This window comes from Rhipicephalus microplus, chromosome 3 (assembly GCF_043290135.1).
Source record: "Rhipicephalus microplus isolate Deutch F79 chromosome 3, USDA_Rmic, whole genome shotgun sequence".
NCBI lineage: Eukaryota > Metazoa > Arthropoda > Arachnida > Ixodida > Ixodidae > Rhipicephalus > Rhipicephalus microplus.
Window position 1 is genome coordinate 71,992,759 of NC_134702.1, and position 26,622 is coordinate 72,019,380.

Sequence of the window (26,622 nt, forward strand, 5' to 3'; positions counted from 1 at the left end):
ATGCCGAGCGGTGGGCCAGACTTCGGACCACGATATCGAAGCAACTGAAGCACTCATCACCTTTCACGACATCACACAGTACTACAAGCTATCAAGGCAAACCAGACCACCCCCGCACCCGGAACTAAACAAAGCTCAACAAATCACTTGGCGGCGGCTTCAAACGAACTCATTCCCTTCCCCGTACATATACAGGCACATATACCCTGCCTTATTCACATCTACGTGCACCCTTTGCAAGACCCAGACCGCAACCTTGGATCACATCATCTGGGGATGCAGCAAGGACCCTCCCCCACCAAACCTCCTAGGACAGTCACCTTCAAGTGAGGCCTGGGAGAGAATCCTCACGACCACAAGCCTGGACACCCAGCTCCGGGCCATCAAACGCGCTGACGAGGTGGCGACCAGGCATGGCCTGACAGCCCTCGCCACTTAGGAAACCGTCAGCTGCCTTAATAAAGTTGTTTACTACTACTACTGACTTGCGTGCCTTGACTGTGGCCGACGCTAACTCTCGGCCTTGAGAGTCAATGACGCTGATAGCGTACGCGTTTCTACGGGGGCACTTGGCCTCGTCGGTATAGCGGGCGTTCGGGTCTTTTCTGACCTTTCGTTGAAAAGTTTCTGCTCTAGCCTTTCGTCTACCTTTGTGGAATGTGGCGTGCATGTTGCGTGGGATAGCCGCGATGGACAGGGACTCTCGAACATCCACAGGGATGCGCATTTTCTGGTCTGCATCCGCAATGTATAATTCGCTGTAGTTGAGATACCGGAGTACCGACCTCCCAGTCGGCGTGAGCGTGAGTCGTTCCAGCTGGCTGTTCTTGTGAGCCTCCGCGAGCGCTTGCCTCGTGTTGTGGACACCCATCTTGAGAAGTTGTGAAGTAGAAGCCATGAGTGGTAGTCCTATGGCGGCTTTGGTTGCCTTTCTTATCATAATAACAAGTTTTACTATTTCCGCGGTTTTTAAACTGAAGTATGGCGTACCGTACGTGATGCGGCTGATGAGTAGTGCTTGCATTATTTGTAGGGTGTCGTGTTCTTTAAGCCCATTGCGTTGGTTTGCGATCCTCTCGACGAGGTGCGTGAGCTGCGAGAGAGTTCTCTCCTGCTGACAAAAGATACGCAGAGAACGAGTTACTGATCGACAGGGATAGACGCACACTGATTGTGTGTTTAGAAAAAGTTAAGGATTTAGAGTACTTGGTACTCTGCTATGGGAGAGCGAAAAGCCGTCCTGTAGGCTTCTGTGTGTTTAGAAAAGTTTGTTAACGATTTAGAGTAGTACTCTACTATGGGAGAGCTGAAAGCCGTTCCGTCTGTAAAACATGACTGTTTTGAAAGAGTGTTTAATGGTTTAAAGTACAACGTGTTTATAAAAATTTGTTAACAAGTTATAGTGCGAGGTACTCGACTATGGGAGAGCATAAAGCTGTCCCGTGGGACTTACACTTGATGAGGCCGTGGCGACAAAAATTACGCCATGAACAAAATTGCCGACGTACGCAGTACTTAAGAATCGCATGAATACTGATTGGCGAATGGATCCCGGTCAATGTGCGTTTATACAAAGTGGGTAACGATTTAGAGTACCATAATTGGTAACAAGCTAAAAATAAAAAAATGGTAGATTCTGATTCCACGTACAGTGGGAATCGATGATATGCGCAGCACTAACGTGAAATATTGATATGTCGCTTTAAAATCATTAAACCTTACGAGGTGGAGGTAAATGATGCTGTACATGACTTCAGTGTCATGATTATGTTTGGATGGGTCGTCTACCTGATACTAAATATAGTGTATGTGGAGCTGCGAAATGGCCGCAAGCACGCCATGAGCGTAGTATGTTGTCATGTTCTTACATGACACGCGTGTGGGAATTATCGTGTTTGCACAAATCATGTATTTTGTCATTCATTGATGTCCCGTAACACCAAATTTGGTATATGTGGAGCTATCAAAACGGCCGCGAGAGTATTATGAAGGGCCCAATATACTCCAATGTAGCGTTGACGCGCGCGCACGCTGGCCACAGCGACGCAACGTTAGCAAAGGGCGAGCACTCCATAGTCTGACGGCAGGCGCGACCAGCGTCCGTCGGTACGGCCCGTTGGCAACTGGCGCGAAATGCGACATGCTGCATTTCGCACCGATGCGTTATCCAGACAACCCGGCGTCTCCCTGTTTTTGTGACGAAGGGACGCCGGACGCGTTGAAACGCACATGCGTCAAAGCAACGCAGCGCGGCTCGCACTGGCGAGAATATGGCAGGACCGGCTCCTGGTGTGACAACACCGGCGTGACGCGACGAAATGAACGCCGGCAAACACGCGCACCCTGTCATGCCGAAATCAATTGGTGCCTTGACTGTGGCATGTAGTCATGTTCTCACATGACACGCATCTGACGATTATAATGTTTGCACCAGTCAGACACCTTCGTCATCCATTGGCTTCACGTAATATTGAATTTGGCATATATGAAGCTAGCAACACGACCGTGAGCGCATCGTAAGCGTAGCATGTAGCCATGTTGCTACATGACACGAATCTTATGTTTATCATGTTTGCACCAGTATCGTACCTTCGTCATCCATTAACGTCCCGTAATGCCAAATTTGGTATAAGTGAAGCTAGCGAAACAGCCACCGGCGCATCATGAGCGTGGCATATAGTCATGTTGTTACATGACACGCATGTCATGATTTTCATGTTAGGGTCTGCTGCCTGTGTTCGTCGTGCAGTCATGCCATACCACCCCAATTTGGCAACATGCCATGTGACCGAAACCACCGCAAGCGCTGCAGGGCCATGAAATGTAAATCGCGACGTTCTTGACATACATGTCATGACTTTCATGTTATCGCTAGTCAGATCTGTTCATCATACAGTCATGTTATGCCATACCAAGTTTGGTGCCGATATCATTAACGAAACGGCCAGGAGAGCTAAATGTTACAGACAGACAGACAGACAGACAGACAGACAGACAGACAGACAGACAGACAGACAGACAGACAGACAGGCAGACAGGCAGACAGACAGACAGACAGACAGACAGACAGACAGACAGACAGACAGACAGACAGACAGACAGACAGACAGACAGATAGATAGATAGATAGATAGATAGATAGATAGATAGATAGATAGATAGATAGATAGATAGATAGATAGATAGATAGATAGATAGATAGATAGATAGATAGATAGATAGATAGATAGATAGATAGATAGACAGACAGACAGACAGACAGACAGACAGACAGACAGACAGACAGACAGACAGACAGACAGACAGACAGACAGACAGATAGATAGATAGATAGATAGATAGATAGATAGATAGATAGATAGATAGATAGATAGATAGATAGATAGATAGATAGATAGATAGATAGATAGATAGATAGATAGATAGATAGATAGATAGATAGATAGATAGATAGATAGATAGATAGATAGATAGATAGATAGATAGATACGCTCAAAGTCGTCGAAGTTCGCTAAAAAATGCTTCGCATTTAAAAAATGGCAGCATATCCACGTGGGGAATGATGGAGAGTAGGGCAAACCATCCGTCCGTCCATTCATTCTTGCTTGCATCTGTCTATGCGTCCGTCTGTGTGAATGTTCGTGCGTCCGTCCGCCCGTCTGTGCGTGCGTCTGTTCGTGCATCCGCACGTCAATCCATGCGTCCATCCCTGCCTTCGTCTATGCATCCACCCCTGCGTCCGTCCGCGCGTCCATTCGTCCGTGCAACCATCCGTGCGTCCGTCCATGCATCTGTCTGTGTGTCGTTTCGTCCATCTAGTCAACACTCCAAGTACCACCATCTCGCATCTTTTGATCATATATTCTGTATATAGAAGCACCGCCATGCAGCGGACATTCCAAGGACTAAACGAGAGGTGACACACGCACACTTTCTTACGGCTTGCGCTTCGTGTCTACTTCCCACCTTTAAACACCTCGAGTTCATGGTATATACTGGTTCACTGAATTCATAGCATTGTGGCCCAACGCTCGCTAAACCTTTCTGAAACCAAAAAGGTTACGCCCAGCAAGTATAACGTAGCGACCCTTTTTTGTCAGATATTGCTCAATGTACATGTCAATGGCTGCTAATAGGGAATAAGAGACAGGAGAATTCGGCTTCTAGTTAACGCGCACGGTGGGAATTTTTTATTGTTAAACAACGCACAGGAGAAATCTCCCACCACCGGCACCACCTTGCAGCTCAAAACGTAAGACTTGTTACACTCTACGACTACGACTACTGCGAGGGACAAACGGGTGCCGCTTTAAGGAGCTGCGCCCCTAAAAAGCAACCGAGAGGATGTGGTAGCGTTACACAGTAGGAGAGTAAACAAAGCAGGTGGGGAGAATATGGATTGGTGTATGCATTAAAATGCAAGTTATGGTCATCGTGTGTGTGTGTAATTATTTTGACGTGTGCCAATTGGCACAGCTTCATAACAGAATTTATTGCAACCGGCTCATAATCACGTGCCAGATGGAAGTGCCTGCTGCGTAAGCGCTTGTCTCACGCTCGAAGCACGAACGCCTTGCATGAAAAACGCCATGCGAGGTTCTTCAAACCGGGAAATGACGCGAGCCATGTAATATCGCTGGATGAATCGTTATCGATGCAGCGATCACAATCGATCACGATCAGTTACATTGATCGTGATCTTCACTAAATCTACGCCGCTAAAACAATTGCTGAGTGAGAAAAAGTGGGACATTTCTTTTTTTAGGACATTGTATCATTTTAAACGATATCATATTAAGAAGTCTTACTTCTCTATTTTTTTCATTTTGCCTGTATTGTGTATTTGTATTACGCATAGAGATAACTTGTTTATAATAAATTGGAGTTTCACGAAAGAAAAAAAATGGGTGCATTGCACTTCCCTGTGAAAGCAATGTCTGGCACGCAATTCACTCGCATTCCCCGGAAAGAGAAAACCCTTTTGCCTGCACACACACACCTTCCCGCAGACACATTGATTGAAGGTATAGTGGCTCCTGTTGCAGCAAACCTGAGCCCCGCTTTGAAAAAGTTTAATATTCAAGGGCTGACGGGGTGATGGCAATACCACGGAGTGAAAGTTCTCGAAGCAAGAAAAAAAAACTTCACCTACAGCTTTTAGTCGCCACCACTTTAGCTGCGCACATCGCCTTGGCCATTACCTTAACGGCAATGATCCCTACTGTTAGGCAAACTGTGTGCTACGTGACTTTATTTTGCTGAAACAAGGCGTTGAATGAAACACGGACGTTTACCTTAAACACGATTGTGGTCGACAACGTGATGACGCGAAGCACGTTGACGTGAAACGCACACTCGATATTTAAGGCAGCACAAGAATCTAAATTCAGAAAGTGAATTTCAGATCGGGAAGATGGTCTAGGTGCCGACCAGTGCGGACGCACGAAGATCAGCTCCTGCTTTCGAGAATGCTTTTCTGTGTAATCCACAAATTTGTCGTCTAGTTTTAGTCACATCATGTGCTTAAGTTCTCAACAAATCAGTAGATACACCGTCGTGCTGGTGAGTGGATTTTAAACTGTTTTGGAGACATTTTTACACGGCAACACCACCGAAGAATTTAAACCTACCCAAGGAGGTGATTGCCGCCGATGCACCGGCCGGGCGCCAACGTGACTCAACGCTATGTGCGGTCCAGGCACTGCAACTGAGAATGGCATACAAAGTAGATGGAGAGCACATTTCTCCAGAGGACCGCATGGAAGACATGGGTTAGAAGGAAGCCGAAGTGAGACGCTCAAGGAATGAGCTAGCCGCGGTTAGCATTCCTGCTGCCAAGGGCTCCACAAGGCTGGCGTTGGGGAAGACACTCGAGTCAGTCGTAGTAGACATGACACCAAGCGCACAATCGTGCGAGCTAGACGCATGCCACCACTACCCAAGGACTTTAGCGAAATTGTGCTACGACCACGTGGAGGATTAGAAATCTAGAGATTAGGCGCTGGAGCCGTGTCAGACGCGGTAGTACTGGCGGCTGGCGTCAAGAAGGAGGAGGTCATGCAAGACATCATCTGTTCCAACTTGCAGCAGAAAATTATGGTGGCAAGCGCTCCGGACCAGGACAGAGCTTCAATATGTCTCAAGGTCAAGAAAATTGACATTGGAGGCAAAGTTATCGAGGTTAGCGCGTACGCCACCGCACCCCACTATACTTGTAAAGGAGTGATTCGCAGGATTCCCATAAGCGATACTCAGGACATTGTGACCCGAAAGATTGTGAACGCGAACAACCCGCTCGCCCTGCTGGCCAAAAAAAAATCAAAGACACTGGAACAATCATCATAGTCTTCGAAGGACACTAAGTGCCGAGATTCGTGAGATATGTTCCTTCACTTTGGCAGTGCTCCATTTACTGCAAAAACATCGACATTTGTTACGTCTGGGGAAACTAAAGACATCGGTCTGACGTCTGTGAGAACCCAACTGAAACCATCTGCAGAGGTTTCGAGATCAAGAAACCAGATAAGCTGCACCAGTGCAATTCAAAATGCAGGCTGTGCGACCGTCACCCTCCCACGACAGACAAGGAGCGCAAGAAAAAGTTCTTTGTGCCACACGTCGTCAGACGCAGATGTTGGGAGAGATCGCGAGCAGCCGCAGAAGCCCGTGACACACCAATGACATCGAGTGCAGACATCAACGATGAGCAGCTAATTCCAGCCATCGGGACCCAAAGCATCCGGACTACACAAGAACAGGAAAGGCGGCCCCACTCCCGGGAAAGGTCACGTTCCTGAAGAGGTTGAAGACCAAAGGCCCACTCCCGATCACGGCGGCACTCGAGTTTTCAAGGTCACTATCTTTGTCAGGAGCAGCCTGGACAGCACTCGAATTGCCAGCTGCCTGGCGTCCAGTTCATAATCACGGCTGCTAACTCGGGGAGGACACCTGCAGTTTCACCGAAAGGCATTTGGGCTGAGCGAGTGCGCAACGAAGCGGCAGAGGTGATGACTGGTAAGCTGCCAGAACATGATAAAATTGCACAGCTAGAGCAAAAAAACGCGAAGCTTACAAAATCGAATGAGAGGCTATCAGCCGAGTTAAGCAAAATAAGAAATCTTCTTACTATGCTAACCAGCACGCAGTCTTCACCGCTAACACCTCAGCCAGTTGACGTCCCTGTGGCTGAAACCTTGGGGCACTCGAGAACCACAAAAAAGAGGGCACTTATGGCAGAACACGTGGAAGCCAACCAAACAACCATGATAGATATGAAAGAGGTCTTTGACACGCTCAGCAAGGTAGTAGCCAATCCTAGCGAATAGGTTAGGTTAATTTGGTTTTTTATGGCGCAAAAGCAGCTAAGGCTATGCTGCGCCAGACACAAGACTTTCAGGAATGGACGCTAAAAAGTTGAGATTTTAAAGCTTATTTAACAGGTTACTTTCTTTCAGAAAGTTTAGCAAGTCAGGCAGAGGTACTAGAGGGTCATCTCCTAGGAACAAAGCAGGGTGTAAAGGTACGTGTTGTTTGTATAGCTTGCTGAAATGTTTTTGTCTCTGTGTTTCAATGGTAGGACATGTGATTAGGATGTGCATAAGTGTTAACGCTTCTTGGCATTTTTCACACGTTGGTTGTTCTTCCTTTGCGAGTAAGAAGTTGTGTGTCAAGTGTGTGTGTCCAATGCGAAGTCGGCATAATACAACTTCAATAAACCGTTGCTGGTGACGGCAGGTCTTCCATTTCCCGAGTGTGGGTTTCGCCAGGTGGAGCTTATTGTTCGTGCAGGTGTCCCATTGCTTTTGCCATTTTGCTAGTAGGGCCAGGCGAATTGTTCTCTGGATATCTTTAAGGGGAATTTTTACTTTTCTTACTGTTTTATGGGCTGCCTGGGAAGCATACTTATCTGCTTTTTCGTTTCCAGGTATCCCAACATGACTTGGGACCCAGCAGAAACGGATGCAGGTTGCCTGGCTGTTTAAGTATACCATGTTTAGAATGTCGCCTACTATAGGCTCACATTCGGATTTTATATGTAGTGCTTTTAGTGTGCTTAGTGAGTCGGTGTATATGATTGCTTTCTTGTATTTTTCGGCGATGATTTTCCGAACTGCTTCACTCAAGGCATAAGCTTCAGCTGAAAAAATGGAAAAACTACGAGGTACTTTCACCGAAATTGCGCTTTTCGTCGTCACAATCCCAATACCCACGTGGTCTTCCGTTTTTGAGCCATCTGTGTAAAATTCTTCGTAATCCCTATATTCGTGCTGAAGTGTATAAAATTCTTGGATTATGTGTTCTGGTGGGGTGGTTTTTTTGTTGAAACGGCTAAGTGAAAATTCGCATAGCTGTGACAGGTCAAACCATGGCGGCAGTCTTGGTGGTTTAATAGCGACATCTAGTGATTCAACAGGGATGGTATAAAAGCGGCAGTATTCCTCGAAACGTAGGACAAGTGGTTTGATTAGGTTCGGTTTGTTGAGATAGTGTGAGCGCAAGTCACATTTTGCGGCAATTTCATAGCAGATGTGTTCAGGTGACGACCTTATTCTTAAAACATATGACAAGGTTAGTAATGCTCTTCGATCACATAGAGGGGGCTCATTGCATTCTACGTATAGACTTTGCACAGGTGATCTTCTGTAAGCACCACTTGACAGACGGAGACCGAGGTTGTGTACAGGGTCAAGACGGCGGATGTATGAGTTTCGCGCCGAGCCGTAGACTATGCATCCGTAGTCTAAAATGCTGCGTACAAGGGATCGGTAAATACGTATAAGGCAGAATCGATCGGAACCCCAGTGTTTATGGGAGAGTACTTTGAGCACATTGAGTGCTCTGTTTGCCTTAGTTTTCAGTGCATTTATGTGTGGCAGAAAGTTTAGTTTTCGGTCGAATGTGATTCCTAGAAATTTGTGTTCTTGTTTTACCGGCATGTTGATGTTGTATAGTTTGAGCGCGGGTTCAGGGAACAGTCCTCTCTTTTGTGTAAAGAGAACAGCTGTGGTTTTTTGGGCTGAAAAGCGGAAACCGTTTTGGTCGGCCCATTTCGTAAGCCGATTTATTGTAATTTGAAGTTGCCTTTCGCAGAATGATAGGCTGGAGGCTCGGCATGCAATTTGTAAATCATCAACATAGATGGAGTGCATGACTGTACGGGGTATAGCCCTGTTGATGGAGTTCATTTTTACTATAAACAGGGTGGTGCTCAAAACGCAGCCCTGTGGTACACCATTTTCTTGGACAAATGTTCGTGACAGTACCGTACCCAAACGTACTTGAAAAGTTCTATTCGATAAAAAATCGTGTAAGCAGTTCAGCATTCTTCCGCGAATCCCTAAGTTAGCTAGATCTCTGAGAATTCCGTATCTCCAAGTTGTGTCATATGCTTTCTCTAGGTCAAAGAAGACCGAGAGACAGAACTGTTTGTGTAGAAATGCTTGTCGTATTTCTTGTTCCAGCCTAACAATGTGATCAGTGGTGGAACAGCCCTTTTTGTATCCGCACTGGTGTGCGTCTATTAAGTGCTCCGATTCCAGAAAGAAGGTAAGTCTAATATTTATGATGCTTTCGTAAGTTTTTGCAAGGCAACTTGTTAATGCAATGGGCCTGTAGCTACTTGGGGTTGTTGGGGGTTTACCAGATTTTAGGAATGGTATGACTATGGCTTTTTTCCAATCTTCAGGCATTCTGCCAGAGTCCCATATTTTGTTGAAGAATTGGAGAAGTGCCCGCGCGGATGTTTGGGATAGGTGTGCCAACATTGCGTAGTGTATCTGGTCAGACCCTGTTGCTGTTTTTTTACCGGCAGAGAGTACCCTGTTCAATTCGTGCAGCGTAAGCGGAAGGTTATAACTTTCATTTGAGGTACTGCTAGTAGGCAATCTTTGTCTTTCTGCATTTTCTTTATATTTCAGGAATGTATTGGTGTAATTTGCTGAGCATGATACCTTATAAAAGTGTTCTCCTAATAGGTTGGCCTGGTCTTCTAGTGTTGATTGTGTGTCTGGACTTGTAAGCAGTGGTATTGTGTAGGAGGAGTACTCTCCCTTGAACTTCCTCACCTGGTCCCAGATGTGTTTAGATGTGACTGAACTGTTAATTGATGATATGTATTTTTGCCATGAATCCTTTTCTGCCTGTCTTCGAATAAATCGGGCTCTGGCTTTTGCCTGTTTGAAGTTGATGAGGTTGGCGTAGGTGGGATATCTTCGTAGAATTCCCCAGGCCTTATTTTGTAGTTTTTTGGCATCAGTACACTCGTTTGTCCACCAAGGGTTGAATTTCTTGGGTACGATGCCGGATGATTGCGGTATTGCTTTTTCTGCTGCTAAGATTAAAACTTTGACGAACTCTTCGTTTAGTTTCTCAACAGAAAGCTCCGATGAGAAAACTTCATCGAGCTTAGCGTTCTCTGTGAAAACTGGCCAGTTCGCGAGCTGTAGTTTCCACCGGCGTGGCCTGCTTGTTAGAGTTGGGTAAGATGGTATGAGTTTTGTGATGCCGGGTTGATGATCACTGCCATAAGATGTGTTGACGACGTCCCATTTAAAATCATTAAAAATACACGATGAACACATGGCGAGATCTAAGCAACTAAAAGTGCGCGACGTTGGTGAAAAGTAGGTAAAAGCACCGGAATTAAGAAGGCAGATGTCATTTGTTAAAATGAAATCTTCCACGGCTTGCCCTCTTGCGTCAGTTTTGTCGCTACCCCAAAGGGTTGAATGAGCATTGAAATCCCCAACTAAGATAAATGGTTTTGGCAACTGTTCCACTAGATTTTCTAGGTTTTTGGTGGTGAAAAGGGTGTGAGGTGGGATATACAGTGAGCAGATGGTGATGGTTTTGTATGATAGGATGGTGACGGCTACGGCCTCGAAAGATGTGTTTATTTGGACATCTCGCGTAGGAGTGCTGCCCTGCACAACTATGGCTACTCCTCCTGAAAGGCGGTTGCAATGTTCGCGGTCCTTTCGGGCAACTTTGAAGCCTTTTAGGAAGTGGCTGTGTTTTGCACCAAGATTTGTCTCTTGGAGGCAAAAGGCTACTGGTGAGAATTTGTTAATGATGTCCTTTATGTCGCCTAAGTTATGAATTAAGCCTCTACAGTTCCAATGTACAATAAAAGCCATGGCAGAATAAAGTTAAGTAAATATACTTGTGGGGATTGATCGGTATAAAAGATGATAGGTGACAATATTAAGAAATAGAAATAGAAAGCAATACGATAACCATTACGGTTATCGCTTACTTATTGTGGTTACTGGGACTTTGTCCTTGTCCTGTTTGGTACGCTCGAGAGAGCGCTTTTCCTTCGGTGTCGACGACACCGGAGTTTTGTGGTCGATCTCCATTGCCTTGTCTGAGGCGCTGGAAGATCGAGAGTGAGGCGCTGAGAAACGGATCTCAGGCCTTGGCGCTCTATTAAGTTTAGGGCCCAGGGAGACCGGAGTCTGCGGGCCCTTTGATGTGCATGGAGCAGCTGGCGCTGCTTCTTTTACGGGGGCGGTTTGAGTCACCATACAACCACTGGGTGTGGTAGCGGTCGACTCCTGAGGCCTTTGTGACGCTGCTCCTGACTGCGTCACATCGGCGTAACTTCTGTGGAAAAGGTATGATAGCCGTGTTCGCGCTTCGCTGAATGATATTTTTTCTTTGACGGTCAGAGCGATCACTTCTTTTTCTTTTTTCCAACATGGGCATGACCGGGAATACGCTGGGTGTTCCCCGTCACAGTTAACACAGTGGGGTGAGGATGAGCAATTTTCTGATTTGTGGTCGTTTGCACTGCATTTTGCGCATGTTTCTTTGCCTCTGCAAGAGTGCGAGGCGTGTCCGAATCTCTGACATTTGAAGCAGCGTCTGGGGCTGGGAATGTAAGGTCTGACATTTATTTTTAAGTACCCAGCCTTAAGAGAGGTGGGCATTTCACATGTTCCAAAGGTTAGTATTACGTGTTTGGTGGGCACTTCCTGATTATTGCGACGGATTACTATTCTTTGAACTTTTATGACATTTTGGTCTTGGAATCCTTCGAGGAGCTCTTCGTCACTAAGGCCTAAGAAGTCTTCCTCAGAGATTACTCCCCTGCTGGTATTTAGAGAGCGATGAACCGAAACGGTGACAGCTGTTTCTCCAATGCTGGTTAGTTGAATAGCTTAGGCACTTGGTCTTTTTCGGTTAGCTCCAAAAGGAGGTCACCGCTTGACATTTTGGATGCTTTGTAAGTGGGTCCTATTTTTTCTTTTAGGCACTTGGCCACCAAAATGGGGATAATTTTCTTAGAGGTGTGCTGTCACTGTGGATAATGTGGTACTTCGCGAAAGTAAATTTGGTTTTTTTCGAGACATGATAACTTGCTTCGGTGCGGCCTCTTTTGCGAGACCGATCAAGGTCGGCGGATGCTTGTAAAGCCATACAAGTATGAATGTGTTCGGTAACAGCGGCGACCACCCACCACGGAGCCCAACAAAGGGACGCGGTTGGACTTGTTGAAACAAGCCCTCCCGACGCCAGCCGTACGCTGTCACTATAACCCAATGTAATTATCCAAGGTGGGATACCTACACAAGGTTAACCCTTGCCGCCATGAATATCGGAAGTAAACGGAAGAGAGTAGAAGACAGGACAGATAAATAGTAAGAGATAAAGACGAAGATGTAGGGAGAGAGAGATAGGAAAAGGCGACTGCCGATTTCCCCTGGGTGGGTCAGCCCAGGGGTGCCGTCTACGTGAAGCCGGGGCCAAAGAGGTGTGTTGCCTCTGCTGGGGGGCCTTAAAGGTCCAATCACCCAGCGTCAGCTCAACCCCCAGGATCCCCTTTTCCCCGGGCACGGCAAAGCCACGCACGGCTAGGCGTGGGAGGGAGTAGAAACTCCCCCGTTAGCTCGGGTCCGTGGTGTCGCTACACACCAAACGCCTACTTGCGCAGGCGCCCCTGCGCAAGCAGCCCCCTGCGCCCCTGCGCCCCTGCGAATAGATGGGCAGGCTACAATCAAGCGTGGCGGCCCTATAATAGCATATGACTTGGCGCATAACAAAGTTCGACGCATATCTGCACAACATAGCAGTGCCTCCACATGCACCAAACTCACCTATTCGGCCCCCAATACTAGTGATACCAAACCTGTCCACAGGTGCATCCGGCCCTGATGGCCCATGTAATAACCATGATGGCAGCGCTAGGTGACGCATTCCTTATGTGGCAATAGAACTGTAGAGGTTACCTCAAAAGGAAGGCAACCCGAAGCAGTATATCAGTAGCAGCCAAGAAAAGTCTCATAATATATTATTGCAAGAAACCCTTTCACCTCAAGCAACTCTGTCTGGATTTCGGCCTATAATAGGGGATACCGAAAGGAGGGGAGTATGCACCTTCGTATGCAACAAACTAACGCACGTAACCCACGTCCTTAAGATAGAAGCAGGCCGGTTGAAACACGTCATGGTAGAGATCGTGCCGGGTACCAGCAACCGTAAGAGCATTTTTGTTCTTAACGTATATAGCAGTCCAAAATAACAAAAGCAAGGGTTCAAGACGGTTCTAAAGAAAGCTGTTGCTATCGCCAGAAAACGTGCACTCGTAATAGCAGGTGATTACAACGCCCCTCATAATACATGGGGTTACAAGTAGAACACTGTAAAAGGAAATGGACTTGGGCAAAGTACCAGTCAACTTGATCTCACCCTAATCACGGAACCCAGCCTTCCAACAAGGCTTGGTACGTCTTGCTCCTGGAATTCCACCCCAGACCTTATACTTGTAAGGAACATCAAGAAGGCCCAGTGGATGAACCTTGCTGTAGACCTCAGGAGGGACCACTTCATTATTGCACCTACCTTCTCCATGGAGCGTAAGAAGCACAGAAAATTCCACTTCACAGACTGGTATAAGTTCAGTAAGTTAAGGATGGAAAGGAAACAAGATGGCCACAGACCAGGCTTTCAGCAGTGGGTCAAACAGATTAAAAAAGACATCAAATCTGTCTCCTCAACCATAACCACAAATTTTCTGGTTGAAAGAGCGGATAGCCGCCTCGCTCATCTTCTTGAGGCAAAGCAAACACTACTGAACCATTGGAAGGGCCAGCGCCTGAACAGAAGACTGAGGAAGAAGATAGCTGAGGTAAACAGATCAGTCGACGAACATTGTCGCACACTATCTAGGCAGCAATGGGACGAAACCTGCAACTCCGTCGATGGTCAGATGCACAATGGCGAGACATGGAATATGTTAAAACATCTCCTGAACGAAAACACCACCAAAACAAATCAAAAGCATGTTATAGCTCGAATTTCGCATAAAGATATAGGGCTCTCTACAGAACAGCAAATGATGCAGCGGCTCGTGCATAAGTACCTCCCCACCAAAACAGGATTGGCACCACCAAGTAGACAGTACCAGGGCACGCCCAGTTCATGTCTTGAAGGTGACTAACATCGAGGAGATCCGAAGAGTCATTATCTCAACGGCAGGTCGGCCCCTCGCCCGGACGGTATATCAAACAAGGCCATTCGTAACCTTGATGACGATTCAATTGAGACCTTGAAGGATATGATCAATGCAGAATGGAGAGAATGCAGGGTGCCAAAGCAGTGGAGCCTGGCCAACAGGATCCTTACACCTAAGCCAGAAAAGTCTCTCATCTTGGACAAAATGAGGCCAACATCCTTGACATAATGTATCGGCAAAGTTGCAGAACGTGCCATACTGCAGAGGATAAACAAGTACTTGGAAGATAACGACATCTATAAACACAATAGGGTTGGATTCAGTACAGGGCTATCCACACAAGACGCAATGAAGCTTACGAAACACCAGGTCATCGACAACGAAACCAGAAACGTGAGAGCTATTCTGTGCCTAGATCTAGAAAAAGCATTTGACAACATCAACCACTCACTCATACTCGAATCAATTTCCAAGCTTGGCATGAGGAAAGCCTTCTATGGCTACGCTTGGTCATTTCTTACAGATTGGAAGGCCGTGATGAAGATTGCAGAAATCGAGACTGCAGCAATCTAGCTAGAAGCAAGGGGTACGCCCCAAGGGGCAGTCATTTCACCGATATTGTTCAACATTGCCGTGATTGGACTGTCAAAGAAATTATCAAGCATCGAAGGATTGAAGGACAGCATCTACGCAGATGACATTGCCATCTGGTGCATTGGGGGGAGTGAGGGGCAGATTGAGAGCACCCTGCAAAAGGCGATTGACACCGTAGATGAGTACCTTCGTCCTTCTGGGCTCAAGTGCTCCTAGAGCAAGTCAGAACTTTTACTGTATCGGACTACGAGCCGGCCGGGGAGCGAAGCTCAGGGGATGGCAGCCGTTAAACCAGATAGATATCCACCTCCGTACAAATCAAGGGGATGCCATCCAGAGCTTCGATTCCGTCAAAGTCCTGGGCATGTTGATATAGTCTACCGGCGTTAACATCAAATCTATAGCAAAGTTAACTTTGAAAACAGACAGTGCGGTGCACGTCATACGCAGAGTGGCCTACAAAAGAAATGGGATCAAGGAAGAGAACATCATCCGGTGGACGCATGCCTTTGTTCTAAGCCACTTCACGTACGAGGCAGCAATGCACCACTGGTATAGAGCAGAGTTCGAGAAACTGAATGTGCTCCTCAGAAAAGTTATCAAGAAGGTCCTGGGCCTACCCTTACACACCAGCACCAGGCGTCTACTTGAGCTTGACATTTACAACACGCTCGAAGAAATGTCGGAAGCCCAAGAGAGAGCACAGTTTGAAAGGTAATCTACAGCAAGGTGGAGCGACTGATCTTGCAGAAGTTGGGTAAGCACCCAATGACAATTATAATCAAGTACAATGATATCTCCGACATCAGAAAGAATATCATGGTATCTCGTATACCACGAAACATGCATCTAGAACACAACATCGGAAGAAGAGTAGCGAGGGCCAGGACTATACTTCGTCAATTCTCAAACGAGGAACGAGGGGTCGTATTTGTTGGCGCGGCTCCCTGCGCCAATGGGAAAGCTTTTGTGGCAGTGGTGGTCGGTGGGTCTGGCCGTGTCGTCAACTCAGCGACGGTCACGACGAAAGACTCAATCATTGCGGAACAGGTGGCCATCGCCTTAGCACTCAAGATGGATAACATTTAAGTCGTCTACAGTGATTTTATGGCAGCACTACGGGTCTTCGCAAAGGGGGCGGTCTCGGAACAAACACTGAGAATAGTACATGGCAAGGGCATAACGCATCATCTTCTGAGTTGGTTCCCAGCTCACCTTGGACAAATCAACAACTCCCCTCCCATTCTCAATGAAGCAGCACACAAGGCAGTGCAAGGCCTCTCTGACCACACCTCCCCGGGCATGCGTTCTACAGGTGAAGGGGATAACCGGGAAATTCTTACAACATATAACGAGCTCACTAAACATTCCTACCTGTCTAGAAGGCTTTTCCCTCCACCTCACATATAACTCGGCCCCAAGCACTTACATTAACGCTTTTGCGAATGCGGATGTATCCTACTTTGAAAATGTTACACATCATGTACCCTGACCTATACACAAGTAATAGTTGCCTACATTGTGGGGAAATAGCTTCATTAGAACATATGCTCTGACTGTGTATCAAATTCACTCATTTATCGAACATCACCTCTGCCAGATGGGAGGTGGCAATTCGCAGCTCGTCCTTGGCAGATCAGCTCTGGGCTGTCCAACAAACCCGTGAGGCGGCTGAAGACCTCGGCATCTCAGTCCCCACGTGGGAGCGACCCGCAACACAGTAATCTGTGTTTTGGAGGACTAACTAACAGGTTATCCAATCCAATTCATTCACAGATAGCTTCTCCATTATTCACTTTGAGATATAGTTGTTATAGTCACAGAAGACAGCGAAGAAATCTGGGAGCAATAGTTTCGTGAAAAAATTGCGAACCACCTAATGAAATATGATTTTTGCCCGTGTTTCATTTTGTAAAAACGCAAAAAAACAATTCCTTAATTGTACACATATTGTTAAATGTGGCATTGTTTGTTTATTACAACCTTAGTTACGACGCAGAAACATCGCCTTCCAGAGATGTGCATTGGTTCTTCATGGACTCAGAGATGAGCACAGTGGGAGGTGCGATTCTATTGTGGTGAGGTTCTTAAGCAGTGCTTGATACAGTTTTCTGTTGTCCCTGTAATACTTAAGAATTGTACCAAAGTTACGGTCTAGGGGCGTTTTATTTTCTATTGCAGTGTGCAAAGAAGCTCGGTGATGTGTGAAGCCTCGAGCCGCCTCCTCCGCAAACTGGTTCCTGGTGACGACCTTGTGCCCTGGCACCCAGATAATGGTCTGGTTGTATTCAATTGAAAAATCTTTATGGGCTTTGCTTAGAATTTGGAATGCTTTTATACATATTCTACCCTTTTCGTAGTTCCTACATGCAGCCTTCGAATCCGTGATTCTTGTCAATGGGGCTTTTCGCTCCCTGCCCTCCTTGATTGCCAGTGTGATCGCTATCTCCTCCAATTCTATTGGAGGCTTGGGCTATGAAGGCACAATTTGTAACGTTTCCTTTTCGGTCTGTCCACGGCCACCGTGTTCCTTGCATTTGTCTAATATGATGCCGCGTCTGTAAATCTCACCGTATTCCAATATTTTGTCTTTTTTCTATGTAAGCGGATCTTGCTTTCGTCTTCCAGCATGTAGAACTGGGTCAATGTTCTTCGGTAGGGGGACATATCTTGTACCAGACTCCGACTGAGCACGACAATTCTTTCGCTCTTCCATGTGCCTGTACTTGTTCACCGAAGCCGATCCTCTGAAGAAGTTCTCAGCTGGTTGGCGTCTGTAGCAGGCGGTTAATCTGAGTGGTTACTTGCGCTTCAGCCAACTCATAAAATGCATTTGTGAAGTCCGAGCACCAATAGCTTCGCAGTTGAAGTGCTTTGTGGTAGTCACAGAGCCGCTTTATACGCCATCCTTATTGTTTCGTCTGCCTTTTCTTTCTCATCTCTATTGAGGTTGTGGTAGGGTAGCGAGTCTGCTGATGACTAAGCTCTTTATCAAACGAAGCGCGTCTTGCTCATTTAGTCCAGCACGATTGTTCGTTATTAGAACCATGATACAAACAATTTGTTTAGCTGTTCGTTTAGGCATATTCACTCTGTGGAGACATCGCTGATGAAACTGTAGCCACATCCCTAAGATTTGAACGGTTGTTTTCTCTAGAATAATATTGCCATCTAGCTTGACCTCGAGGCGGAGGCTCGGGTCTGTCTTTTGTTTTGTTTTTACTCTTGGATAACCGAATAAGTTCCCATTTGTCTTTTTTATTTGTTCCGAATGAGTTCCGATTTGTTTCCGATCAGTCCCCTGTCTTTAGTGTACTCTTCGATTGTTTTAGCTGCTAGTTCGAACCACTCTTCTTTTTCTGTCAAGCTATCCTTGGCAGTCTATATAGTGAAATCATTCGCATAGAAGAAGTGTCGGATGTCTGGAATATCTTCGAGTTTTTTGGCTAGACCCATCATGGCTATGTTGAGAAGCGTAGGCGAGATCACAGCGCCTTGTGGTGTGCTTTTGCTCGGTGGGCGAAAGGCTTTGTATTCGTCTTCTCCTACTTTGATGACAGTGGTTCTTTTAGTAAGGAAGTTTTTAACTTATCGGTACGTCCTTTGACCCCAGTTCATCGCTTCTAGTCTACGTAGTATGGCCTTATGGCTTACGTTGTCAAAAGCGCCTTTTATATCGATGGCCATGACAATGTTTTCTCCTACTTTCGGAACATTTGTTAGTACTTCCTCTTTTAAAAGTAGAAGGATGTCCTGTATTGAGAGGTTTGAGCGGAAAGTAAACATGGTGTTTGGCAACAAGTTATTTATTTCAAGATGCCGTTGAAGTCTGGTATTTATTATTCTCTCGAACACCTTACCTAAGCGTGAGGTAAGAGTTATCAGCCTCGGGTTTTCTATTGTTGATTTCTTTCCTGCATGGTTTGGGTGTCATGATTATCACAGCATGCTTCCGTTGCTGAGGTGTAGTGTCATTTACTCAGTGTTTGTTAATTAAGTTTATAAGCGCAGTTATGACTTCATCATTCATGTTGCGAATCATTGCATTGGTGACTTGATCCGCCCCAGGCACTGTGTTGCGTTTCATGCGGACGATTGCCGCTCTAACCTCGGCATGCGTGAAAGTCACATCCTGCTCCGAGTTTGGGAGACCAGTGTATTTAGCCTGGTAAAGAACTGTGACGGCTATTTTTTTTTTTCGAACGCTGGTTTGAGATAGTTGACGCTGGATCATAACTGAGGATACTTCTGGCGCATATTGAACGAGGACGCATGACACAAAACAACTTCCAAATAATTTTATTCCGCGATGAATAATTTTCATAGCACAAGCAAACCACATGACGATGCACACGCGCATCACAGTCTTTTTTAACAACAGAAGAACCACAACGTGCTGCTGAGGAAACTATTTTTTCACCTCTTTTTTTTAGTCAAGCAGAATATTCACTATCGACAAATGTCGTCGTGAGTGATCCCGAGCGTATGAAATTTTATGGGCGATGCTGAAGCGAGTATAAAAATAACACGTCAAAATCAGCAGGATAGCGTACGTTTATGAAAACGTGCCTTAAATTTCGTGTGGTGTCGTGCTTCAATCAGTCACATGCCGTTCCCGTCACTATGAAACACTGCCTTATATGCATTCGGTCAGACATATACTACGTATTCAGTCTTTTATATCGGTTCCTTGAACTAGGCAACTCTTTTTATTACGATAGCAATTATATGGGCAGTCTCGGCAGGTTTTTGCCGTCATCGTCGCCGCCGCTGGAGCCACCATAATTCGCGTATATTTATTATCGATCACCTTTCGGGAGCTTCTCATCAACCTAACGTGCGACTTCGTCATCAACTCCTGCACTTCAGGCTGGACGATGAGGTTTCTTACCGCCACATTTACCATCCTGACGATGAGCGCTGGGTTCTTGTGCTGCCACGCTCTCTTCGACTTCAGGTGCTCGAAGCCTTCCACTATGACTTTACTGCTGCCCATCTCGGTTTTCAAAAAAACTCTTGCGCGTTTATCTCGTGAGCGAACGGGGGGAGGGGGGCTATGGTTGCCGCGCTATCACGGCAACGATCAGCGCGCGGCTTGTGCCCCGCACCAGGCGGGAGCTTCTACGGGCTGTACTCTCAACATGAAAAAACGGTGCCAAAAGTGTACCCGGAGCAGCTGTGTTCTCTTACACCATCATTTTGTAGAGTTACGTGAGATTGAATCTAAATGAGTGGGCTGCCAGCGTCACTTCATATAACATTGACATTTCTCGCTATCTCATTCATTGCTTCACATTTCGGATGAACTGATTTTGTGCCATCATCCCTGCCATAGTCGGGAGCTGCACTCGTCCGCATGCGGGTGAGTATACATAACCACCGAGAAAGCTTCTAGAGACACAGCCTGGTATCCAGCGGCTATGCACGTTTTGCAGGTTCTGTACCATTTGTCATGAGTTATTTAGGCCTGATACGCTGAGAAACGATCATCTGAAACCTGTGGTACCACATAAAACCACCTCATGTATTTACGGACAGAGACAAACTAATACCGCAATCGCCTTTATGCCCGTGTCTGCATGACTTACTGACCATGCGCATTTTACTTCGCTTGCATACGTGGACGAACGCCTTTGCCCACATTTCAAAATTTTAGGCTAAACGAAATAAGGTATATGTATACTTATGCCCCTTTTTACGTGCGGATGTTTGCACAGCCGCTTTCGTCGCGTGTGTGCAGCTGCCCATCTTCAATGTATCTTCACGCATGCGCAGAAGCTCGTCTACGTTGCTTTGAGTCGAGCCACCCCGCAGGAAGGACTGTTTCTAACAAACACGGAACAGGACTCCACCATTCACCGTGGTAGAAAAAAATCTGGATCGCACGTTGTCGCAAAAATTTCGCCGATCGGAAACACATCGACTTGATACAATCATCGCCAAGTGCTTGGCCATCCTCCAGTCACCGCACACATTGACAATTTGCAGCATGAACGTACACTCGTTCCCCGCGCACGCCGTCGTTGTCTCGCACGATCAAGTCGTCTGCGGGGCTGTGCTTCACAGACACGTGGACGGCCATTGCCATCGCATTGCCAGGATGCAAGTGCATCAGCCTCACCAAACGGCAAAACCGCCGACCTGCTGGTGTCACCATTTATGAACATTTTGACGTCATAATGCTTTTACCGCGCAGCATTCCAAACCAACTCGATGCGCTGCCCCAAGTGACTTGTGGTCATGCATGTGCCGTGAAAAACATCACACGGCTTCATCGTCACACAAGTTTACATCTGGACGGGAACCTCGCGGAATGACATCATTAAGTTCTTGCTCTACAATCTACAACTTCGGTGCGGTGTATCAAGAGGATGAGCCGGTGATCGTCACAGGAGACTTCGACTGGAATGTTCATACTTCGTTGTTAAAATGAATGGCTTGTGACGTTTCTCGATGCCAAACTTGGACTTGACCTTTTGTGTGACGTCACACAGCCAACTACACGCAACAACACGTGTCCATATATTATTTTCGGAAAGAGTGTTGCATCACGAGTGCACTGTGTGCCATTGCCAACATACTTTAGAGACCACAAGGTGGCTATCGCTGTAATCGAGTGAACTGTGTTTTGTTTTGATATTTAACAGTGATTTTATCGAATAGTGTATTTGATGTCTTAGGCGGAAAATGATGTAGGCTCATGTGCTCAGCTTTGCGTGCACGTTAAAGAACCCCAGGTGGTCAGAATTTCTGGACCCTCCCCTACGGCGTCTTTCATAATCATAGGGTAGTTTTGGGACGTTCAACCCCACATATCAATCAATCCAATTGGTTACTTAGCAGTGGTGACATGTGCTCTGAACGGCGCTGAAATTCTCGCAAGAATAGTTTAGATCAGATATTGAAGTTGTTGTTTTTTATAGTACCATCGCTTTTTCTAAATTCTGCCCAGTCCTACAGTGATGATTAGTCAAAATTCAAACGGTACATATGCGCTAGAAGCATGCAACTGTCGTGTAGAATAACTGATTTCTATTAGGCGTACTGACGATATCTTAGTACACGTATTTTCACCATAGGTGCTTATGCACGCGCTGCACTCAAATGGGGAAAGAGGAGGAAAGCTGTTAATGCCTCGAAATTCGGCAGATTCGCGACCGCCACAGCGCGCTTCATCTCCTAGGTTTCAAGTATATTCTTTTAACGGCCCATTTTGCAGCCGTCTTCTGATCCCGAGGAAACTTGTGAAAAGCGACCTCATCGCGACCGTAAGTGCTGCGACAGCCGTAAGTCGCGCAGAAACTCGGCATCGCGAGTCCACTTCAACCTTGCACAAACACAACTAGTGAATGTCGGATGGCGGAAATCTCTAATCAGAAAAAGAGAACAGTGCAATGGCGAGAAATCCCTGTGAACTGATGCTTCGCCAGGCAGCAGATCGCAGCAGAAACAAGGCTCCACGAAGAAGCAAACAAGCTCAGCTGATTGAGCGACGCAGGCGGCCTGGCACAAAGTTGCCCGCCGGGCGGCAGCTCAACCCTCACTGTGACGTCACCTCCTCACGTGTCTATCTCTCCCGTGCTCCGCCCCTGCGCACTTGCTTGCCGAGGGGGCGTTCCCTTGGTCAAAGTTTGCTCGCTTATAGCGCCATTGTTTAATCGAACCTCGCGAAAAAAACCTCCGTATAATTGTTGTAAGAGGGCGTGGACACCAAATTAGCAACAAATTCGCGAATTCAAAACCTCTTCAGTGTCCCTTTAACGCAGCAGGGTGGTCGCAAAAATGTTATTGAAATGCGCTCCGTCCTCTGCCGTCTTTCGTATAGTATTATCGTTGGTGTTTATTAGTGTAGCGATGTGAGCTTGTGTGTTTATAAAATAGTGTTCAATAATTTCAAGTATTTCGTACTCAACTATAGAAGAGCAGTGAGCCGTCCCGACGTGAACGATGCAAGGTTACCTGTGAAGATCAGCGAGTTTGTTGTGTTTAGCAAAATGTTGTTAAAGATTTTGAGTACTTGGTACTCTACCATGGGCGAGCATAAAGCTGTCCCGCGGGCCTCACACTTGATGAGGCCGTGAGGAGTCTTGCATCTTGGCAGGAATTGACAACTTAAGGAAGAGACACTAGGCACGCAGGCGCTGGAGCTTCGATCTGATATTCCACATGAGTTGCCCAAATTTTTTTTTACATTTTATTGAGGTTGTTACGCCCACATTTCAAGAAATGCACAACACTGATTAGACCCATAGCCATAGGCTAGTAAGGGGTCTAACGAGAGAAAGTATACAAGCAGAATACAATTTGTGTATAAGAAAAAAATCAGAACATAAAAAAACGTTGATTTTTCAACAAACGAACAAAAATACAAGAAGATACACATTGTTGCACTTTGTTCATAAATAATGAAATAATCAAGTATAGACAAAAGATCAAACTATATATTTAAACGGGTCGTTCCCGGAGAATACAGAGGGCTGAGCCCGCGTGATACACGTCAAAATGCCAAAATTTAAACAAGCGTTCCATTTTAATAGGCTTCGTTTGTTAAGACCTAATTATATTCGAACTGGATTTAAAAAAACAGACATTGATGAAAATTATTCGCTGTAACTAACTGTGCATCTCCTTGAACATAATGGCGTTGAATTCCCTGCTCACTGCGCATTCCAGATGACACTTACGCACACGGCGAATGCGCTTTGGTAGCCAAGCCTTGCTGAAATAAGCATAAAGATGGCGGGTTCAATTTATATAAATTTTACACCCGTCATATTACTGATGTGCAACCATTATTGTACCACATTCTCTCCACAATTCTGTAACTTTACACGATATAGTAAAGAGCCGTTTCTATGTACAGTCTTTAACTAAGTACACGGTCAGCGTAAAGGTGCTACGCGCGACGAAGTTGTCAGAACAAATATTGACTACCTATTGTTTAAGAGCAAGTGAACAGATATAGGGGCAAGGTATTGTGGCAAAGGACAAAAGAAACGCTTGTGTTGCCTTTTCCTTTCGCCGTTAACTTGCCTCTAAAAGATGTGTTGCTAACTTGCCTAAGTGGGCTACTAGTGTTGAATATTGGGCTATAGTCGGTTCGTCTTACTTGAACTGGTACAGTGCATTGCGGGAGTCAAGAAACGGTCGAGCAGACCAACGGAAGAAGACAGCGCCAACTTGCAACAAAGCTTTCTTGGCAAATTGCGTCCACTATGGGGACTTGCGCAAGCATAGAAAAAAACCCCCAAAAGTAACGGCAAGATTGCGCAACACCATTTCAACGTTGCAGACCAAAGTTTCATAGATGGTTCACCTGATTAAGAAAGAGCAGTTGATGTTCGGTGTTGATGCATGCGGTCTTGCTAGCATCACATGGAACCACAATGCATATATATATATATATATATATATATATATATATATATATATATATATATATATATATATATATATATATATATATATATATATATATATATATATATATATATATATATATATATATATATATATATATATATATATTTGAGTGATTTGTGGCGGGTGCTTTCCAACCATTTGCCCTTGATCAAACAAAGGGAATACAATGGCAGCAGTGAATTTCAATGTGTCCCCGAATTGCTGTGCGCACATTGCAATGGTACTATTTTAGCATTTCGTTGAGGCAGCGCTCCGTTTGGCCGATACACCTCTTACCACAGAAGGCGTGGCTATTTTACCATCTTTTCTCTCCGTTCGGTCCCTCGATCAGGTTTGCGATCTGCGCCTTTGCCTACTCGAGGCATTTCGACCATCCTGTTCACATCGACTACGATTGTACGCGTGCACAAACAAAAACAACAGCAGGAAGTGCGCATACTCACTCAGCTCCCTGGCACCGGAATTTCGAATGAAGTCGACGGTGGCGATGACCTGAGACGATCCGGTTGGCAGCGTGTCTCGGGGCAAAGACACGTCGTATGCGGGCAGCGTATGAGCCCGCGAAGAGTTGCGACACCACTCTCGATCCTACGACGGAGTTCCCTCGGTCAGATGATCTCGGATATTGTACTAGTCTACGCGTGAGTTTCAGTGGGGGGGGAGGAGCAGGCAGGTCGGCGCGGCAATATATATGTGCAAAGCACGATCTCCGGCTTGGCAGTACAAGCAGTATTTAGCAACTGTAGCTTGACAAAGAGCACCCACGACCATCCGGCGCCCTTAGTTCTTGTCCGTGATTGTTGGAAGCACACACACACGTGTCCAAGTTTGTGATCGATTGCGATCACTAGCGGCGAATCAGTCGGGATGATGAGCGGGACGCGATTGTGTTGCGCGTATTGCCAGCACGCGCGCGAAGAGAGTCCCGCAGTTACCGCAATACACGGCAGTCGTGGACCTGCGGGGAGAGAGGAGCCTGCAACGGTTAGCGGCGGTCGGCGTCTCTCTCTCGTTTTGTCTCTTGTTTCACGCACCGCCTGCTGCTCCTATACCTGTGCCTTTCTTTAGCGGGCTCGTCTGACGGAGCGCTGATTGGCTGCGCCGAAGGCGCACCCGTCGCCTCATGCGAAACACAAGAGTTCTGGGATCGCGGGCGGATGTGAAGACACGTGCGCATCTACGCAATAGAACACCGCTGTTCGAGAAGGCATTCCATTGTCGAGAATTCTTCGGCTAAAGAATGATATAGCTTAGCGAGAGGAGATGATCATGTACTACGATATTTACGGTGAGCGTGTCGGTTTAGGACCCCTAATCCATCCCGTATCCAGCAGGAAGGCCGATCACGCCCCTGTTATGAGACTTACTTAAGCCGAACGTTGCTGATTTGCTTGATTGCCTAGGTGGAGGTCTCAGGATCGAATCATCGCTGGAACGACCCCATTTCGCGAGTAGCGAAATTTTAGAAGCCCGTTTATTTGGCTACACGTAAACAACCTCGTGTGCTCGAAATCTTAGCAGCCCTCCACTGCAGCGTGTCCTCGTAACCATCGACGAGGCTTGCAATGTGAGCTTGTTGGTGATTTATTTGAAAATTTTGGATGTAACGCGAAACGACTCACGGACAGAACAAGACACGTATGTACACACCACAGCGCTACTAGGAACAACACTTTTATTTTCAACATCAAACAGCTTAGAAACCATAATTACCAGATAGAAAGTTCAGCACAAGGGATCAGTCGTGTATACGCATGACACTGTCACTTGGCATTATACCTAATCGAAATTATAACAGATAACACCATGTATCCCTGCTTACGAAGAAAGCCCAAGTCCTTAGGCGGCAATGCTATTTATGGATGCTAATGCGCAATTCACCAGGTGCATCGATAAGCTCGGCTTCTACAGTCAGACGAAAGATCTCATCTTTATGTCGACCAACAATGGTTGTGTTGGGGAAACAAAGGGCGACAACCACATGCATGAATATGAAGAGCGAGAAACCCTTCAGGCGGCAGTTTATTTTCGACTTGTGATTGTGCTCTTCAAGTCGTTCGTTCACGCACCTGCAGGTTTGGCCGACATATTGTTTTCTACCCGAGAATGGAACGCGATAAATAACAAACTTCTCGCACTCAACGAATTTG

The 26,622-nt window shown here is 46.2% G+C and overlaps 1 protein-coding gene across 1 annotated transcript in view; it reads right to left on the reverse strand.

Annotated features, from left to right (window-relative positions):
* Positions 1-25,480, reverse strand: part of LOC119160983 (scoloptoxin SSD14-like) — a 236,204-nt gene extending 210,724 nt beyond the window's left edge. The window contains exon 1 of the mRNA XM_075889795.1: positions 24,916-25,480. The gene's annotated coding sequence lies outside the window, so the exon portion shown is untranslated. The remainder of the gene's footprint in view (positions 1-24,915) is intronic.
* Between the last annotated feature and the right edge of the window lie 1,142 nt (positions 25,481-26,622).